The following is a 21,852-nucleotide window of genomic DNA, read 5'->3' as shown; positions in this document are numbered from 1 at the left end:
GAGTTTTCCTGCTTTGCCCACAGTCAGGACAAATCTTTGTCACCCGCCAGTCCCACAGCCGCTCAGACCCAACCAAGTAAACACAGAGACTTATATTGCTTACAAACTGTATGGCCGTGGCAGGCTTCTTGCTAACTGTTCTTTTATCTTAAATTAACCATTTCCATAAATCTACACCTTGCCACGTGGCTGGTGGCTTACCGGCGTCTTCACATGCTGCTGGTCATGGCGGCGGCTGCAGTGACTCTCTGCGTCAGCCTTCCACTTCCCAGATTTCTCCTCTCTCCTTGTCCCACCTACTTCCTGCCTGGCCACTGGCCAACCAGTGTTTTATTTATTGACCAATCAGAGCAATTTGACATACAGACCGTCGCACAGCAGCCTCTTCAATTTATGAAGCCACAGTCATCTGATACACAAACCACAAATAACTCCACAATAAAAAAATAAAAATTCCCCTTATGAACATAGATGTAAAATACTCAAACATATATGCAAATTGAATCCAAAAACACATCAATAAGATCATCCATCATGACCAAATAGACTCTATCCCAGATTTTGAGGGATGGTTCAACATATGAAAATCAGTCAGTGTAATCCACTGTATAAACAAACTAAGAGAAAAACACCACATGATAATCTCATTAGATGCTGAAATAATGTTTGACAAAATACAACAACTTTGATGATAAAAGTCTTGGGGAAAGAAGGAACACAGGGAACAAAACTCAAAATAATACAGGCAATGTACAACCACCGTATAGGCAAAATCCAAGTCAGCAGAAAAAACTCAAAGCAACCCCACTAAAATCAGGAAGAAGACAAGGCTGTCTGTTTTCTCTATATCTACTCAATATAATATTTGAGATTAAGTAAGAGCAGTAACACTGTTGAATTAGATCATGAGGTCACAACTAGACACATACACACCCACACACACACATTGCTACACAGAGAGATACTCACTTCCACACAAAGATACAAACATAATACAACAACATACTTATTTACACACATTCCCATACATGCTAAGACACACAGAGAAACATGCTGTCACATATAGACACAGAGATGTATACACCCATATAGACACACAAAAAGAGAAACAATCACAATTTACTCAGGCCACTCACAAACATATATGTTCCCAGAAAAATACACATGGGAAGAGATACACAGATACAAACAAATACACTGAGAGACATTGACAAACACAACTTTATGCCCACATCCAAAGACATACCAACAGACACACCCATATACACCAACACAGACATAAGGATGTCAAACACTACACAGAAACATGCAAAATACCCACCTAGGCACATGTAGACACATACACTGACAAATACACACAGACAGATACACAGGTAGACACAACCCCACATATATGTAAAGCAACACAGATACATACACAGACACACAGAAACACAGAAACATACCTCCATATAGAGTGAGATGCATCCATTCACATACATGAATATGCATGTATGCACTCTACGGAACACAGTACAATTTCATGCATAATTACTCCCCAGAGCCTAGAGTAGGGGCAGAATTAGCTAAGCACACTTTTGAAAACCATCTCCTACATGGATTACAACATAATTGAGAATTAATACATGAGGGCTCATCTTCTAAACATGGAGAGCATTAATGACTAAGGGTTGATATGTTTTCAGTATTAGGATGAACTGCTGATATTTGGGTGCTTTGTAATATAATCACTGATTTTCATTGATAAATTGTCTCTTCCACTTAATTGGCTTTGAATTAGAGACTAAAAACAACACCTACATGTGGTGATAATCTAATTGTACTGAATTATTATTTTGATTGTATGTTAATAAATAAAGTTGTCTGGGAGTCAGAGCTATTAGAGCCATAGCAAGAGTGTGGCGGTGGTGGCACACGCCTTTAATCCCATAGATATCTGTGTGTTCAGGGTCAGAGCTATTAGAGCCATAGCAAGAGTGTGGCGGTGGTGGCACACGCCTTTAATCCCATAAGATCTCTGTGTGTTCAGGGATACAGCCAGCATTGGAGACATATGCCTTTAAGACCTAGGGGGCTGTACATTCAGACAGTGACGAGGCAGTCATGTGTTTGGGTTTACAACCAATGAGAAGGCAGAACAACATACTTTAGAAAAACGAACCGATAGGAAGGAGGTCTCTTTTCGCGAAGCTGGGACAGCAGGAGGAAGGGTGAGATTTTAGCTCTGAGCTCTGACTTCTCGGCTTTCTCTTTTACATTGTTTCTGTGTTTCTTATTTAATAAGACGGTTGGTTACATCTACATCTCCTACATGTACTTCCTCAGAAAGAAAAAAATGTTCACAAATCTTCCCTTTTGGTGATTATTTCTTAATACACGAGATTTGCACATCTGAGGGACTTTTAAGCACTATGACTTTGATGACACCAAATGCCATCCAATAGAAGAAACACTACCTTCATAAAGCTAATATCAGGATTTTTCCTATTGTGCATTGGCTGATTATCTTCTTGTTGACAAAGCATCTCATGTAGGGCAAGGGACACAGCATACACAGAATTGTATACATCATAACTTCCATCACTAATAGCCATTTCAATAGTCTGGAACATTATCCATTCCAACAAGGCATTTGATAAGCAGTTTTTCAGTGTCTTACACTTAGAAGCCAACAGTTCACAGTTAAACTTTTTTCCCCAGCCTTCCCAGGTATTCATCTGAGTATTTGAGATGGGTCAATGTCCAAATATAAAATTGAAACCAGAAATCAAAGGATGGTTTTGTGGAAAAGCTAGAGACCCAAGGGTTGAGTCAAGTGTGAATCTTCTCTTACTTGTAGTGACATCCCACTGTGAGGTGGTGACTCATATTCTCTGTATTCCTAGAGAGTCCCACATACAAAAGCCCAAAACTAGAATTCTGTTTGTGTCTCCATAAATAATTACTACATTCATGGATGGTGTCCTGATTTTGTTATAATACACTTCAGCTTTTGATATGCTGCCTGACATCATGCTTACAAAGGTGAAGCAGACTGTATTTTTTCCATGTCTCTTCTCAAATGTGAAAGAAATTGTATAGCCTGATCATTGTTTAATATAGACAACCCAATCCTGTTCAGGTTGAAGTGAAGCATCAAATAGATTATGGCCAGGGGTAGAGATGTGTCTTAGGGGGCCATCGGATACAGATATGGAAATTGATCATGATCACACAGGATAGGATGGAAGGGTCCATAAGTAAGCTAAATGAACTAGGACACAGGCAGTATCATGAGGTATCATGCACTCCTCAAAACTTATAAACACCTTTCTGCTAAGTGTTCTAGAAAATCTCCTGCCTTGTTACTTCTTCCCTCATCTTGTTTCACACAAGGAAATATGGAAGTCCCCTCAAGTCTCTGAATAGTACCCATGAACTACACAGTTTGACATAAGTGTGAGGCCAGTCTCCTCCTTACACTCTTCATAGAATCTGAGAGTGGTATCAGTCGAGACAGGATTTCCTGCAAAATCACTCTCAAAAAACTCATCTGCTATGATTGGTAGATGTCCAAGAATATCCCAATGATGACAGTTGCTGCCAATAAGTTCATAAAGTTCATGAGAGTGCATGTCCCATAAAAAAATGGGGCATTGCATTTTCCACAGAGAGGGCTGTGTCTTCTGTTTTTTGTTAGTTTGCTCAGAAGTGAATAATAGTTGTACTGTTTGGCACACTACTTGACCAAACAGTAAACCTAATCTTGAATTCCTTATGAAATTATAGCATATGGCATGTGATGCATGAGCCAAGTTTCTGGTAATTTTTATGAAATAAACTGAATTGGATAAGGTATTCAAAGAATGACTGGTGTGTGCACAGTAATCTTTCTGGGGCAACATTTGGCTCCAATACTTATAATTCATTAGAATTAGTGGGCAATGTAGTTATCATATTCTTTCATATGCATCCTCATCTTGTTCTTTTTCTTTCTGATGTGTCTATTACAGGCACAATTTTTTAAAAGATTTATTTTTAAATAAAATTAAATAACAGAGTATATTTGGTAAATATATGCATCTGTGTATGGACATGAGAACTACTCATTTATGCCATAAAAGGATAATGGATTCCCTGATTTTAAATGACACTTGGCTTTAGACTGGACTGGCATCAAATGCACAGTAATACTCCTACTCCATTTCAGGAATGCAGAGATTAAGGGTATGTACCACAGTATTGGTCATCTATTTTATGTTTACAGAGGTGTGTTCAATGTACTCCCACTTGGTATATCTGAACAACATAAAATTTTCCTACACAAAGTACATTTTGTGTACATTTCCACATACATATGCACAACATTAGCATATTACTGAGAACTGGGAACATCTGGAAATTGCACTGAGATTTCTTTGTGCCAATATTACATGTTTGTATAATAAAAGATTATAGAGTCTACAATGTATGGAAAATGTTTATGAATTTTGAAAAAAATAGTCTAAAAATTAGTAGGAATAGAAAAATATAATTTTCTGTTTATGTGTATGACTAGAATAATAACTCCCATATCTTATTACAAATTTCATATCATCTGACCAATAAACATCAAACTGAAACATACTTTTTCATTCTAAATAATTCACTCAGAGTTAGATACAATCTATGTTCCACTTAGAAATTGTACCACTGTGCTATCTTCATGAATAAATAGAAATGTTTATTTATGCATTTTAAAAATAAAAAACATCTTAGAATATTCTTTATTACCACATGGAAAAATGGCATTGAAATTTTCAGTACCAGTCAACCCAGAATTTGAGAGCATAACTTATGAATCTCAAACAACAACTCCTGCACACTAAACAATATGAAACATTAATGTTTGGAGCTCTTACTGTTACCTACTGGACTAAAGTGCTATGTTTGAAAACAACTATCAGTAATATACAAAATCAAAATGTATATTATATCCAAATTAGTAAAATATGCAGCTATAACTAGTAAAATTACAGAAAGAGAAACACAAGAGGTAAATATAAGGGTCAGAGAATAAACATATTAGACAAAAAGAGAAAAACGATATGCTTCTTAAATAATGTTAGAGATGTACTTGTATGTAACTATTTTCAAGTGTAGCCAACTATCACATGCCACAGCTGTCACTCAGGCAAATGACAATGAAAGTAAGAAGTCATATGAGGGAAGAGGAGGATCTATGATTGGTATGAAAAGTGAATAAAAAATTCTTAATTAAAAAAAGAAAGTAAGCAATCACAACAATTAGTTGCCACCTCACATTTCAAAGAATGCAAACATGTCATTTATACTCCACACATTCCTTCTGTATCCTATAAAGAGAGGGAAGAACTAGACTATGAAATTAAAGGTAAGTTGTTACACATGTCTATAAGTGATGTATTGAAAAACAGGAACATATGTGAAGTTCACAGTGGACAGGTCTCCACTTTTGTTCTTGATGCAGCTTTAGAAAGCACAATGTGATTGCGTGAAAAACATCTGAGAGAGAAACTGAATAGCTATGTAAAAATTCTCTGAGGCTAGGGTGGCCACAAATATTACAAATACTAGTTGTCCTCCCACATGCATTATGAGAGACATAGTGATCAAAGGGTCATCACAGACTCATTTGACAGTCATTTCGTTACACTCATTTATAATGATACTCCTTGAATAGTGTGGGGTTTCTTATAGTGAGACATCACCAGCTACTGTGCTGTAGAAACTGTCAAGAGGAGCACTATATGTGAGGAACAAGATACAGAGAACTTTTTCACTCAGCTTCCAGCCTAATAAGTAGGAGGCTAACGGGAGGATAACAAACCATTTTGGACAAAGTAAAAGTAGAAAAATAGAATTGAGTCTCTATAAGAATCTGGAGTTGTTTCTTGGTGTGCAGACTGGGTAACAGGACAAAAGGCTGAAAGCAATGTTATGTATCTCATCTACCTAACCATCTACTTCACACATTTACATAGAAGATACAAAAAAACTTACTGTGTATTCAGAATGTAGTTGAAAATATCTTTCTCAACATGCACCTTCACAACCCTAAGGAAGAAGATACAACTTGTCAACTGGTCTCCATCCTTGTCTTTTTTCTGCTTCATTCTCCAAAAGCACCTGGGATGAATGAAACTGGCAACAAGAAGTGGAATGTTCAGGAGGAAGAACAGAAAAATCAAAGTGAACATCTTTGTCTTACTTGACACCTGAGCAATGTGAATTGTGAAGTGCTATTCAGATCAACACATGATTTGGGCACCCATATTTCCCTTGCTTTGTTCCTATAGCCAAAGGAGGGACTACTTATGAATTCATGTTTTCCTTTTTTCCAGATGGTCCCTCTGCTCGAGAGAATCTTGGACACTCCCTTCCCTGGGGCTCTGCATCTGATGTCCATGTAATTAAATTTGGTTGATAAATATATATGAGAAGAGTTTAGCTAGTTTCATGACATCACTCATATTTGTGGAAATTAATGCTCTTTGGAGGATGCCAGTTTTGGAAAATTTGGTCCCAGGACTGCCTCAATAATCTATGTATGTTAATGCCTTTAGAAATGATGTCAGTAGATTTTGTTGGATGATCCGCATTGAGACCTGCAGTTATGGTTTAGGGGGGATTCACAGTCAGAATTCATGGTTACATACTGGGAATTGTATCACATAGTCTCTGGTAGGCTAAAGCAGCTTCATGTTTATAGCAATTGAGTTACACACACCATGCACAGGACCTACACCTGTGATAGTTAATGTCTAACTAAATCCTGTGCTTTCACATGTTGAGAAACAATAATCAGACCAAATTCCATGATTTCCTTAATCCTGCCATTTTAATACTATCAAGCTAAACATAGAGACAATGGTTACATTTATAGCATTACAAAAATGTTTTTAAATATTCAAAAAGATCCATAGAGATCTTCTGCCCTACCCTTCAAACACTAAATAAGATCTCTCATTTCTCCTCTACACGAATAATTATTAAAGTGTAGATAAGTTGAATATTTGATATCTAAAACATCATCTTTGTCCCCAAGCCTCAATTCTCATAGATCAATTTCTTTGTTGACTCATTTCTTCTGCTTTATATTTGATTCCATACATTGTTTTAGTTCATTTTACAATCTAAAAAATGCTGTGAAGAAAGCTTTTTGAGTATCTCAGAAGCAAATAACAAATGGGAAGTGGCCCTGTGTTTAATGTGTAAATTGTTCTTATAACATTTTCCTAGTTTTCTATTATTGTTTGCATTCCAGAACTTGCACTGCCAGTGTGAGAGCATTCTGATGAGTGTGGGCTGATCATCCTTCAGTGGATATGGACTACAGAGGAAACAGAACAAAAGTAGGGCACTTCTTTGGGGTGATTAGTGATGTGTCTTAATTAGCATTTGAGATGACGCACACATGGCTATTGTTCTTATCTGGATCTTATTTTATTATTCAATAAAAAACATTTAAAGAGTGCAAGACTTCTAGTTTGTGATGAGCTATCCTGGGAGTCTAAAATGTGGAAATAGAGGAATGTGACAGGAAGAGTCTTTCATAGGAAGACAGAGAAATATCACCTTTCATGAAGAGTGCAAATAAAAATTCCAGTGGTCCAGTTTGGGACCACTTTGTGTCCAGCTTTGTTTTGTGTGTATAATTATTTTTTTTATTTAATATACTTTATTCTGGCAATTCACACATGTATCATGTGTCCTTTGGTGGTATTTTCTCTACTCTTGCCCACATCTACTGCTCAACTTACTACTCATTTCATTCCTCACTCTAAGTGCTTTCCTTCTAATGTTCTTATGTTTATATGTTTGTATGTGTGCATATTAAATTAATGAGACAGTGTTATATTTTCTTTATTTTAGTTTCACATGGGAACCCCTCCTTAGATCCTTATGCCTTAAATTCCCAAATAATACATGTGATATTTTATTTATTCTGAAATGTGATTTTATTTGTATGTGAATAAATAAAGTTGCCTGGCAGTCCGAGCTAATAGCACACCATTTAGCAGAAGTCTGGCAGTGGTAGCACATGCCCTTAATCCAATCACATGGCAGGCAAAGTTTCTCTGTGTTCAAGGACACAGCCAGCATAGTGATACACATCTTCAATGCCAGTACCAAACACAGAAACCTGGAGGTCTGTGTAGAAAGGCATTAATGAGGAAGTCATGTGGTTGAATTAAAACCAATGAGAAGGCAGAACAGAAAGGCAATAAAACGACAGGTCACACAGGAGAAGGTCTCTCTCAGGGGCAGAATGGCAGCAACTGGTAAGCTAAAGGCTATTCACTAGTGCTATGACCTCTTGGGCTTTTAACTATTTATTTGGCTCTGTGTTTCTTACTTAATAAGACCATTTAGAATTACATCTACGTAATACCTCTCCTACTTTTTTTGTGTAAAATGTTTGTATGATGCACACACACAAAAACATGCACATGCACACACAAACTCACAATCACATACACATATACATACAGATACACACAATTATATCTAGAATCTGTGAAAAGTCTGAATTTCTAGAGTCTGTTTAGATAACATGGATAACCTACTAATTTTTCTTATGGTTCTCAAGAACCAGCTCTTGATTGCTGTCAGATGGTCTGTATGTCAAATCTGTTGCTCTGATTGGTCATAAATAAAACACTGATTGGCCAGTGGCCAGGCAGGAGGAAGTATAGGAGGGACAAGGAGGTGAAGAATTCTGGGAAGTGGAAGGCTGTGTCAGAGAAATTACCAGGCGCCACCATGACAAGCCGCATGTGAAGACACCGGTAAGCCATAAGCCACGTGGCAAGTTATAGATTTATGGAAATGGATTAATTTAAGCTATAAGAACAGTTAGCAAGAAGCCTGCCATGGCCATACAGTTTGTAAACAATAGAAGTCTCTGTGTTTACTTGATTGGATATGAGTGTCTGTGAGACTGGAGGGTGACAGAGATTTGTACTGACTGTGGGTAAGGCAGGAAAACTCTAGCTACAAATAGCACTCAACGTGTTGGCAAGAGTTTCCACCTAAAATCTGACTAAAGAGATTTTAAAACAGAGCCTAAAACAGTTCATAGTTGTCTCTTTCAAGTTAGTGGCAGCATGCGTGTTTGAGCTACTAGCTCCAATGGCGGGTTCCTGCTGTGTGTGCTTGTCCTGCAGTACGGCAGGAATGAGGCCTCTGCAAGAGGCACATTAAGCTGAGTGGTGGATTTAGCCTTTGCTAGTACAAAACAAAAAGAGGTTTCTGGGGTACATGCTGCCTTGATAAATGCATAGACCCACTGTTTCTGAGAGTTGATGACTCCCAGAGCTGGCAGAAAACATACCACCACCATGTTGGGAAGCTGAAGTGGGCAGAGCCAGCAGCCACAGCACTGTTTCAGGCTTAAAAGGCTGCAGTTTAAAGCAATAGGCTCAAGGTAATATAAAAAAAATAAGCCACATAAAGATGGCTATCACACAGAGAATCTGGATTATGTTCTTTTAGATATTTGTAACTGAAGAAAAACATTTGATTGCAAAAGCTGTTGAGTTATGGCAAAATGTATATTTTAAAGGTACCATGACTTCAAAATTTGGATGTAAGGATATGTTGCTTTGGAAAGGAGGTTCTGCTTTTGTCTCCACAGAAAGCCAGAGCATATGGATTTGTTCCAGATTAAGATACATCAGGTCTGACCAGCCAAGACCCCCTGAATGGTCACCGATGACACCATGGCCCAGATGATCCACCATCCAGAATCGTTTCAAGGTAAATGGCTCAGATGATACAGCCTCACGGACTACTCCATGATCCTTAAAATTTCTATGTGTCCCCATAAGATACAGCACCCCCTCCAGCAGGAAGTAGTAAGAGGAGCTACGCCCAAATTCCCAAACATACCAAGCTGGCTTTGGAGATGTGTAAAAGTTAAAATTTTTCTTTTTGAAAAAAAATAGGGGAAGTGCTGTGGGATGGTCTGTATGTCAAATCTGTTGCTCTGATTGGTCATAAATAAAACACTGATTGGCCAGTGGCCAGGCAGGAGGAAGTATAGGCGGGACAAGGAGGAGAAGAATTCTGGGAAGTGGAAGGCTGAATCAGAGAAATTGCCAGGCGCCACCATGACAAGCTGCATGTGAAGACACCGGTAAGCCATGAGCCACATGGCAAGGTATAGATTTATGGAAATGGATTAATTTAAGCTATAAGAACGGTTAGCAAGAAGCCTGCCACGGCCATACAGTTTGTAAACAAAAGAAGTCTCTGTGTTTACTTGGTTGGGTATGAGCGGCTGTGCAACTGGCGGGTGACAGAGATTTGTCCTGACTGTGGGCAAGGCAGGAAAACTCTAGCTTCACTTGATTACATTTTTTTCAATATAGAGCACTTTATTTCTATTTCATTGACTTCAACCCTGAGATTGATTAAATTTTTGTATCTACTCCTCTTGGGTTACATTGTTTCATTTTGTTATTGTTCTAGAGCTTCCAGGTGTGCTGTATTTTTGTTAGTGCCAGATCTCTCCAACATTTTCATGTAGGCACTTAGTGATATGAACTTGCCTCTTGGAGCCACTGCTCTTCATGTCCCACAAGTTTGGGTATGCTGTATATTCATCTTGATAGAATTCTAGGATGTCATTATTTTTTTCTTTTTTTCTGTCTTGGCCTATTTCTCACTCACTAGAGAATACTCCAGTTTGCATGACTTTGTGAGATTTTGTTGTTGCTCTTGTTGTTTGTATCCAACTTTAATTCATGATGGCCTGATATGATGCAGGAATTTACTTCAATTTTCATGTATCTGTGGAGAACTGCTTTGTTTCTAAAAATGAGGTCAGTTTTGGAGAAAGCACCATGAGGTACAGAGAAGAAGACATATTCTTTGATGTTTGGGTGAAATGATCTGAAAACATCTGTTAGGTCTATTTGGTTTACAGCATCTGATATGTACAGTATTTCTCTGTTTAGGTTTTGTCTGCATGGCCTGTCCATTGGTGAGTGTGGGGTACTGAAGTCTCCCACTATCAACGTGTGGGGCTCAATATATGAATTTTAAAATACTGGGTTCTTTTACAATCATGAGTTACTTTGTGTTGGAGCAGAGATTTTAAGAATTGAAATGTTATCTTGGTTGATTTTTTTTTACTTTGATGAGTATGTATTGTCCTTCCCCTAAGAGCTTTGTTTAGTGGTTTGAAGTCTATGGTATCAGATATTAAAATGGCTATACAAGCTTGCTTCTTAAGTTCATTTTCTTGAAATATTTTTCCAATTTTTAACCATGTATTTAACCATGAGTTAATGTCTGTATTAATGTTGAGGTAATTTTTGAGAATGCAGCAAAAGATGGGTCCTATTTTCACATCAATTCTGTCAGTCCCTGTCTTTTAAATTGGGGAATTGAGTCCATTCATATCGAGAGATTTTAATAACTAATGATTATTGATTCTTGTTACTTAGTTTGGGTGCTGTTGGTGCTTTGTGTGTGTGCTTCACTTATTTTCTTTGATAGTCTAAGATTGTTTAATCCCTCTGTCTTTGTGGAAGGCATTTTCCTTCTATCACCTTCTATATGTACTTACTTAAAGATGGATATTATCTGTAACATAATGGATAACCATGCCACCATCAATAGACCCAGAAAGGCTACCTAACAAGTAGGGCTCAAGGGGGTATATGATTCTTCCTGGGAAAGGGAGATAGAAGAGATTTTGTTAATGGGCTGGGTTTGGGTATGGGTGGGAACAGGAAGTATCAGATTGGGCTGTGTGGAGGGAAATAGTATTGAAAAAGATGACTGGATAGTGGAGGAAACTTGGGGTAAGGTAGAAACCTGGTGAAAGGGAAATTCACAGAAATGTGTAAAGATGACCCCAATTAGGACACCTACCTAGACCAGATACATATCCTGAACAGTACATTTCCTATGGCCAGGTAAGATTTCCAGTGGAGGTACTGGGATAACAACCCAGCCACATAACCATTGACCTACAGTCTTTCCTGCCTATGTAACATGCTGGGGCAATGGTTTTACAGAGATGACAAACCAATGAATGGTCAAGCCAGAATATGTAGCCAGATACCCTCAGAACAGAAATAGAAGAGGTATAAGCAGCCCTGTAGGTTCTGGGGAATAGAACCCTGGTCTTCTAGAAGAATAGCAAATGCTATTAACCACAAAGCTACCTCTTCAGGATTGTATAAGGAAATATTTACCCAAATAATGAACAGCAATTTTACCAAAACTTAAATAAATGGGTTCCTTAAAAGTCACAAATGATAGAAGTTAGTGGTAAAATTAAACAAATTATAATTTTGATTACAATCTTCTCTTAGGCATATTAGAATTTTTAAAGGACTCATGAGGTTTATATACACACAATTGATTAGTACTCAGCTGGTACTATCATTTAATTCACTGAGAATTAAATGATATAATTATGAAGAACATGAACAAAATAAAACATCATCAATTCAGAGCCTGGAGAGTTTTTTCAGCGTTAAAAAAGTCTGATAGTTTTGGACATCGAAATTACATAGCCAATGATAGGATAATTACTGTAGATGAATAAAAGAGTCAAATATTATGTGGAACACCAGGAACCCTAGGGAAGAGGAGGAGGAAGGATTGTAGGAGTAATGGAGGTCAAGGACACAATGAGAACATGGTGTTCAGGATCAACTAAGCAGAGATCACAGGGGCTCAAAGAGACTAAAGGGGCAGACACAGAGCCTCCATGGGTATATGCTAGGTCCTCTGCATACATGCAGTGGTTGTTTAGCTTGGGGCGTTTGTGGGACTATTAACAGTGGGACTGCATGTCTGTCTCTCACTCTTTTGACTGTTGTTGAGACAATTTTGTTCCTACTGGGTTACCTCATCCAACCTTGAAAAGAGGGTTTGTGTTGAGTTTTATGGCATCTTGTTATGCTGTGTTTGTTTGACTTCCCTGAGAGGCCTGCTCTTTATGAAGGAAAAGGAGAAGCAATGGGTCTAGTGGAGAGAGGAATTGTGGCATGGTGGCCGGAAGGGATGGAGGGAGGGGAGGCTACTGATAGGATGTAATTTTTGTGGGAATAATAATAATTAAATAAGAAATCCAGGATCACACACACAAAATAAAAACAGGGGAATGAATTGAATAATACACTTCAATACCTAAAAATGGAAAGGAAATCAATAGTAAGAAAAAGGACCAAAGTGAAAGATCTCTGGAAATAAAAAAATTAAAAATTCATGTGGGAAAAATATAGCCAAGCTTCACCATCAGAATGTACCATTCTAGGGTGTGGGAGGGAGGAGAACAAGGGAATCCATGGCTGATATATAGAACTACATTACATTGTAAAATAAAATTTAATTAATAATAAAAAAAGAATGTACCATTCCAACTCAATTTTAAACAGATCATCAGAGGAAATTTTTTCACATCCATATGGATAAACAACAAGAAGAACATAAACAAATAGCTGAAATAACTAAAAACAATAAGTGAACTCTTGGAACTCTTACCATCTCTGATTTCCAGTTGTACTGGAAACCTATAGTTATAAAAACCACATGATACAGTCATAACAAGAGACAGGTTGGTCAATTGAAACAAACTGTTGATTCTTTTTCTTCTAGAGCTCTCAGGTGGGCTGTTACCTTGCTAGTGTAAGACTTCTCCAACTTCTTTGTGTGGGGATTTAGAGCTCTAAACTTTCATCTTAGTACTGCTTTCATAGTGTCCAATAAGTTTGGGTATGTTGTACATTCATTTTCATTGAAATCTAGGAAGTCTTTAATTTCTTTTTTTATTACTTCCTTGACCCAGTGGTGATCCAGTTGAGCATTATTCAGTTTCCATGAGATTGTAGGATTTGTGTAATTTTTGTTGTTCTTAAATTCTAACTTTAAGCCATCATGGTCAGATAAAATATGGGAGGCCATTCTAACTTTTTTTGTATCTACTGAGATTTGCTTTGTAACTGAGTATGTGGTGAATTTTAGAGAGGGTTCGATGGTGTACTGAGAAGAACGTATATTCTCTTCTGTTTGAGTGGAATGTTCTATAGATTTCTGCAAAGTCCATTTGAGTCATAATCTCTGTTAGTTCTCTTATTTCTCTGTTAAGTTTCTGTCTGGCAGACTTGTCCATTGGTGAGAGTGGGATGTTGAAGTCTCCCATTATTAGTGTGTGGGGTTTGATATGCAATTTAAGATTTGGTAATGTTTCTTTTACAAATGTGGGTGCCCTTGTATTTGGGGCATAAATGTTCAGAATTAAGACTTAATCTTGATGGATTTTTTCTGTGGTGAGTATGTAATGACCTTCTTGATGTCTTTTGATTAATTTTAGTTTGAAGTCTATTTTGTTAGCTATTAGGATAGGTACACCAGCTTACTTCTTAAGTCCATTTGACTGGAACTTTTCCCAGCGATTTCCTCTCAGGTAGTGCCTGTCTTTGAAGTTGAGGTGTGTTTCTTGCATGCAACAGTAGAATGGATCCTATTTTCATATCCATTCTGTTGGCCTGGGTCTTTTTATAAAAGAATTGAGTTTACTGATATTAAGGAATATTAATGAGCAGTGATTGTTAATTCCTGTTAATTTTTTGGTGGTAGTGTGTGTGTGTCTGTGTGTGTGTGTGTGTGTGTGTGTGTGTGTGTCTGTGTGTGTGTCTGTGTGTGTCTGTGTGTATTTCCCTTCTTTGAGGTTTGTTAGTGTGCGATTATTTATTGCCTGTGTTTTCATGCATGCATCTAACTTTCTTATGTTGGAGTTTCTTTGTAGTGCTTTTGTAGGGATGGAATTGTGAATAAGTATTGTTTAAATCTGGTTTGGTTATGAAATATCTTGTTTACTCTGTCTATGGTGACTGACAGTTTTGCTGGGTATAATAGTGTGGGCTGGCACCAATGGCTTCTTAATGTCTGTTCAAGACCTTCTGAATTTCAGAGTCTCCAATGAGAAGTCAGATATTATTTCGATGGGCCTGCCTTTATATGTTACCTCACTTTTTTTCTTTGCAGAGCTTAATTTTTCTTTATTTTGTATGTTTATTTTTTGACTATTATGTATTGAGGGTATTTTGGGGGGGTTCCTGTCTATTTCATGTTCTGTAAGCTTCTTGTATCTTCATAACATTTCCTTCTATAGGTTGGGAATGTTTTCTTCTATGATTTTGTTGAATATATTCTCTGTGCCTTTGACCTGATACTATTATTATTATTATTATTATTATTATTATTATTATATCCCTATTATTCTTAGGTTTGGTCTTTTCATTGTGTCCTAGATTTTCTGGAAATTGTGTTTTATGAATTTTTCGCCTTTAAATTTTTTTGACTGATGATCTATTTCCTGTGTTGTATCTTCAATGCCAGAAATTCTCTCCTCCATCTCTTGCATTCTTTTGGTTTTGCTTGCATCTGTAGGTCCTGTTCATTTACTCAGTGGAGGGTAGTCCTGCCTACTGTCATGCACCTGGGGCAGCATTGGGTGGAGATATAGGGGCAGGGTTGTGCCCCTGGGCCTAATGCCTAGAGGCTGAGGTGATCATCTAGGAGAACAAAGATTCACCTCTTGGTCCAATCAGAGCTGGTGAAGTCTGTGTCTCAGAGCTGCTGTGGTCTTTGGGGATAGGTGGGTTGGAGCAGTGGAGTAGGGCTTGCTGGTTACAGTGTCTGGTGAGGGGTTGATAGTCAGGTTTGCCTTTAAAGGTTCTGACTGTTGGCCTGTACCTCAGGTTGTAATGGGGAGAGGTATAGGGGCATGGGTTGTGCCACTGGGCCTAAAGCCTAAATGCTGGAGTGACTGGCTAGGTGAACAAAGACTCACATCAAAAATTCACTTTTTAGATCTCTGTGTAGCTATAGTTTTCCTGCCATGCCCACAGTCAGAACAAATCTTTGTCACCCGCCAGTACCATAGCTGCTCAGACCCAACCAATTAAACACAGAGACTTATATTGCTTACAAACTGTATGGCTGTGGCAGGCTTCTTGCTAACTGTTCTTAAAGCTTAAATTAATTCATTTCCATAAATCTATACCTTGCCACACGGCTCTTGGCTTACTAGCATCTTCACATGCTGCTTATCATGGTGGCGGCTGGCAGTGTCTCCTTCTGCCTTCCTGTTCTTTCTTTTCTCCTCTCTGTTAGTCCCGCCTATACTTCCTGCTTAGCCATTGGCCAATCAGTGTTTTATTTATTGACCAATCAGAGCAACACATTTGCCATACAGAACATCCCACAGCATCTCTGTCCCATTTTAGCTGGACAATTTGGTTTGATTGTGTCCAGTTTACTGAATTCTTTATATTTTTTAGATGTTAATCTTCTGTTGGACATGCAGTTGGTAAAATTTGTTTCTCATTAGGTGGGCTGCTGCCTTATCTGAATGATGGTATCTTTGCCTTAAAGGAGCATTTAAGTTTCAAGAGATTCCATTAATTAATTTTTTATATTAGTGCCTGTTCTATCTGTGTTCTATTCAGAAAGCCATATTCTGTGACAATGCATTCAAGGCTATTCTTCACTTTTTCTTCTATCAGGTTTAGTGTAACTGGTTTATAGGTTTTATGATGTGGGTTTTGTGCAGGGTGATGAGTATGGATCTATTTGCAATTATCTAAATGTAGAAAGTCAATTTGACCAATACCATATGATAAAGTTGCTGTCTTTTTTCCATGTGTACTTCTGACTTATTATTTCATCAGAAATCTGTTATTCATAGGTGCGTAGATTCATGTCTGAGTTTTCAATTCAATTCCATTGATAAACATATCAGTTTTTATTCCAATATCATGCTGTTTTTATGACTAAAGTTCTGTAGTACAACTGAAAATCTGGAATGCGGAGACCTCCATCAGCCCTTTTATTGTTCAGGATTGTTTTAGTCATCCTGGCTTTTGTTCTTCTACATAAGTTGAGGATTGTCCTTTCAACATTTGTAAAGAATTGTGTTGGAATTTTGACAGGGATTGTACTAAGTCAGTAGATTACTTCTGCTTAGATAGCCGTTTTTACTATGTTAATTCTACCAATCCAAGAATATGAAAGATATTTCTATCTTCCTTAATAAAAATGGTTAGATTACATTCCTAAAGCTAGCCACCAAGGTAATTTCCCTTATTTGGGCACTTTCCCCTCCTGAGTTGGCTACTACGGTCCAGCTATCAAAGTATTGAAGTCTGGCAATCAAAAGTCTCTTTTTGGCTGCCCTAATTAACCATTCCAATTAAAAAAATAAACACCTCATCCTAACATGGGGTTTCCTCTTTTAGCTCTATAAACTGCCATTTGCCTTCAGAATTCATCTGTCTCCTCTCTATCCAAATGCAGTACTTTGTCCCCACCCCACCCCCAGCATCTGTGGAGATATTTTGTTTGTGCTCTAACAACTAAAGCTTACCTAGAGATCAGAGTATGGAGCTAGTGACTAGAGACCAGGCAGTGGTGGCACAATGCATTTAATACCAGCACATGGGAAGTAGAATCAGCAAGTGATATGGTATGGTGGAGAAAGGAATATAAGTTGGACAGAGACAGGAGCTTGGCTCTTATAGGTTGAAGAGTTGGCAAGGTAAGATGTGAGTGGCTGGTTGTTCCTTTGTCTCTCAAATCTTTCAGCATTTACCCCAATATCTGGCTCTGGGTTTTTATTATTAAGATCAATTAGAATTCACCCCACATCTGGCATCCAACTTGTGAGACATGAACTCACAAAAAGCCACTCATCTGTGGCTTTGCAGCCACCAGCACAGACTAGGGCTACACATGGCCAGAGTTGATAACCCAAAAGCTAAGGATTTCCTTTCTGTTTCCCAAGCCCACTGAGTACGTCTGGATTTTTTTTTCTATTATAGCCTGTCTGCTGCAAACTTCATAGACACATGGGCTCAGAATGTTGCTGAAGTTATCCCCTCTCATGATCAGACACATCTACCTTTAGGCAGTTCACACCACACAAGTTTCTTCCTCATGATCTACTGTGTGCATTTTATCAGATAACAGGTTCTCTCTCCTGGTGGGTTGTAGGTTTTCCCTGGACCCCTTTCTTGGGCTACTGTCACAGTAGGTATCTGTCTCACTTCACCATCATCTGAATTGGGAACTTTGGCAGATTTGGTGAGACAACTGGAAATTCTCAAAGGCAGATTTAGTTAAAAGAGAGTTTTTCCCCACATTAAAATGGGAAACTATTAACATGGAGGGAATTAGGTGTCTGTATGACAATACACTGGGCAGTTTGGAAATGGAGCACTTAAATGACAGGATAATTAATTTAGATGGGATTTATATAGTGCCAATTATAAATATTATCTCTGATCTTTTTTGCCTTATCACTAAAAATTAATTAATAAAGTGCCAAGATAAAAGTTTAGAAAAAGACTAATTAAAAAGGATGGTAGAGATATTCAGACCCTGAGCAAGTAATTTAAAGGAGAACCAATCTCAGCACTGCATTATAAGATTGAGAGGAACAACCTAAGATTTTCAAACAACCAACCTTAATTTACCCAGTAACTTTACAGGAACTGCCAAATGGTAGATATCCTCAAGGATGAGTAAGAGCTTAATAGACTCCTGTTCAAATGTTAGACTTAAGGAGATTCAAGGAATCAATAGTCTCATATGCTATGCATTCACCTTTTGTGAAGCAGATGTTAAACTTGTGGTAAACTTATAATAGAACTATCTCTCAAGACTGGAGAGCCTTGGTTACAACAATTGAAAGCTTTCTCAGGTTTTAGGTGGAAACACTTGCCCTATGTTTTGCCAAAATTTGTCACTGAAAGTTGTCCTGTGTCCTGCCCAGTCTGTAGCTGCTCAGACCCAGGTAAACACACAGAGGCTTATATTAATTAAAGCTGCTCATCCACGAGCTCAGACCTACCACTGACTAGCTCTTACACTTAAACCCAGCTCATTCTGTTAATCTATGTGTTCCCATGTCTTTTGTGGCTTTACCTGTGTGTCATTAAATGCTCCTCCCTAGACAGGAGGCCAGCATCTCTCAACTCAGCCTTCCTCTTCTGCTTGTCTGTTTATCCCACCTATACTCCCTACCAGGCTACTGGCCAATCAGTGGTTTATTAAAACTGTACAAAATCATTATCCCACAACAATAACCTTCTGCAGAGTAACACAGCCAGGATCCCTAATTTCTACACTTTCTGTAATTATCATTAGTCACATCTGGCCAGGATCATCTCTGAATAGACAAAAGTGTCTTACCGGAGATACTTCAAAGATTCTCTAAGAACAGACTTAAGCATCCCGACTATTTGTTTAAGAAGGTAAATGAGCTTATTAAGCTTAACATTCTCATTTCCAAAATCTTATTTTTAGCTTTAGGTCCAATCTTAACAGTTAACTCAGAACTGAAACCTTCCTATTTACAGGTACATCTAGATGTGGTTGAAGTTGCCTAGCCAAGTTGCCTAGTGACCAAGCAAACTTCCCTACCCTGCCAGAAGTGGCAGAAGCTGAGATAGCTTGGAGAGATAAGGGCCAAAGGGATAAAAGGAAGTTATATTTTCAGAGCAGAGATAGAAAAGAAAATAGAGAATGAAAGAACTAGATAGGTAAGAACTGGAGGGGAATAAACTGAGGTGAGGAAGAAGTAGATTAAAAGAGAACTAAATTGGAGAAGAACTAGATTGGAGGACTAGAAGAGAGAACGAGGAGGATGAGATAGAAGATGAGGAAGTCAGATGGGGAAGAGCTAGATGGGGAAGAACGAGATGAGAAAGACAAAGATGGGGCAGAAATAATAGTCTTAGAGGGAACAGAAGAAAGAGGTAGAGAGTATTAGGCAAGAAAGGAGCTAAGTAAGAGAGCAAATGGAAGGCATGTGCAGAGAGAGCTGACTCAGAATAACAAAGCATATAGACTAAAGAGCTTTGTGTACATAGATTTATTAGAGAATCTCTCAGATTAATCCACCACCGGTAGCATCTCTTCTAAAACACTGGGTGAATGCAATTCAGGGGCTGGACCCCAATAGCTTTCTTTACCTGGTGCTTGGCATGATAACCATACTAATCATAAGAGTAATTACCCAAGTACATCCAGTGAGAGAGGAATCAATTAGAGGAGGCTGTCCAGAGTAGAGTCAGTTTTCCAGAGAGTCATAAAGATGATCTCTGAAGTCTTCAGCTACCAAGTGGACCTAACCAAAGGGTGCTGCAGCCCCCAAGGACATGTTACCCCCTGGAGTGTTGAGTAGTTGAATAATACCTTGCCCAGGCCCTAAGAATATTTTTCAAACCATCTATCAGAACAAGTCTATCAGAACAAAGAGAAGGAGCTTCTGATAGAACTTACAGGACACAGTCTTCAGATAAGAGGGTATTTCAGCCAGCTCCAGTCAGTTTACAAGCTTAGATAAAGAAGCAACAGACTATCTTAATCCCAAAGGCTCCATGAAAAATAAAAAAGAAAGATTTAAAGCACCCCTAAGGGCCTCAGACCTGGTGGGATGGTTTCACTTGCAGACTATGATAAGTGGCAAAGTTTCTAACCTTTCTCTTCTAGGAAGAAACCTGCTGTTATTTCATTCAGTGCCTTACAAAGAGATAACACAATATTATCACACTACATGACCTCCTGAGAGCAAAAACTACAGCTAATGAAGTCTACTAAGTCCTGTGAAGTGACAGCCTCCTGCTACAATCAGCTTTTTTTTTTTTTTGCTATGACTCAGCAGAATCTAAAAGGATAACTTGGGCTGTAAAATTTCTAACCTGTTCTGCAGATAGCCCTGGAGCTCCATCCAGCAGCTTTCTTTAATAACAATGCAAGCCTCAAAGCCCTGCTTGAGCCAGTTTTAAAACTATGGCAACTCCCCAGCATTCATTAACTACTTCTTTAGCTCTCCTATCACTGTATTACAAAAGTGTCTGTTTTTCCTTTTCTCTTTCTGGGTTGCCTGTTTCTATGGGGTATTTGGTTATTTACAAAAATCTTGGCCAAATCTAAGAACTTCCAGTTAAATCATTCAAACCAGACTTGCAGAAAAGGGACACTCTTCCAGGATCTGGAAATCCTATGGGTTTTCTGGACCCCAGAGACTTCTGGAGACTGAGAAATCCTACCTAAGTAAATGCTTCCTGGACATCTGCCTTCTTTTGTCTCTGAGCCTAACTGCCTGCCTGTAATTAATCTTCTTGCATTTCTGCTGTGTCACAGGTCACTTCCCCGTTCATCTCAAGCCCTCTCCTCACCTTGCCCTTCCCAGCAGTTACCTGGCTTGATTACAAACTGAACAAATTGGCTGCTACAGATAAAATGACAAAACAATACACTTCTCCCTTTAATTTTTTTTTACTGTGCTTATCTTATTTTATGATACATCACATAGAATTTATCCAATTGTTACTCTCCTTACATACAATAATTCTGAATAAGAGCTCTTGTCCCTATATTAAAATAACTTCAGTACACGCTTATAATTTTTTAAGCCTAAACCTAACATGGATAAATCTTAAAGTTCTAAGTTTATATGGACAACTAACTTATAAAATGTTAAGAATAAGTTTACATTAATTAAAAACAATTAAAGATAATTAAGATATACAACTTATCAATTGCTTGGCCAACTTAAGTTGTAACTGTTTAAGGATAAGTTAGTTGTACTTAAATTATAAGCTATTAAAGACAATTATTGGGATACAAGTTACATCTTGATCATTTTTTAAAAAGTCTAATTCCTTAATGTATGTAAAATCATATTTACATACCTGCTAAGTATGCCAAATATAATCAATTCATTACTTAGACCCTGGCATTTAAAATGTTTAAGATTCCCATTTTAGACAAAACTGCCATGCCCCTTACTGCCAGGGTTTAGTCCAAATTAGACTTTGG

The 21,852-nt window shown here is 38.0% G+C and overlaps 1 pseudogene; it reads right to left on the bottom strand.

Moving 5' to 3' along the window:
* Window positions 1-6,197, bottom strand: part of LOC143271863 (vomeronasal type-2 receptor 116-like) — a 34,685-nt pseudogene extending 28,488 nt beyond the window's left edge.
* Window positions 6,198-21,852: the final 15,655 nt, after the last annotated feature.

Source organism: Peromyscus maniculatus, chromosome 1 (genome assembly GCF_049852395.1).
Source record: "Peromyscus maniculatus bairdii isolate BWxNUB_F1_BW_parent chromosome 1, HU_Pman_BW_mat_3.1, whole genome shotgun sequence".
Classification (NCBI taxonomy): Eukaryota; Metazoa; Chordata; class Mammalia; order Rodentia; family Cricetidae; genus Peromyscus; species Peromyscus maniculatus.
The sequence above is the reverse complement of the archived record's forward strand: the minus strand, read 5'-3'. Positions and strand labels throughout refer to the sequence as shown.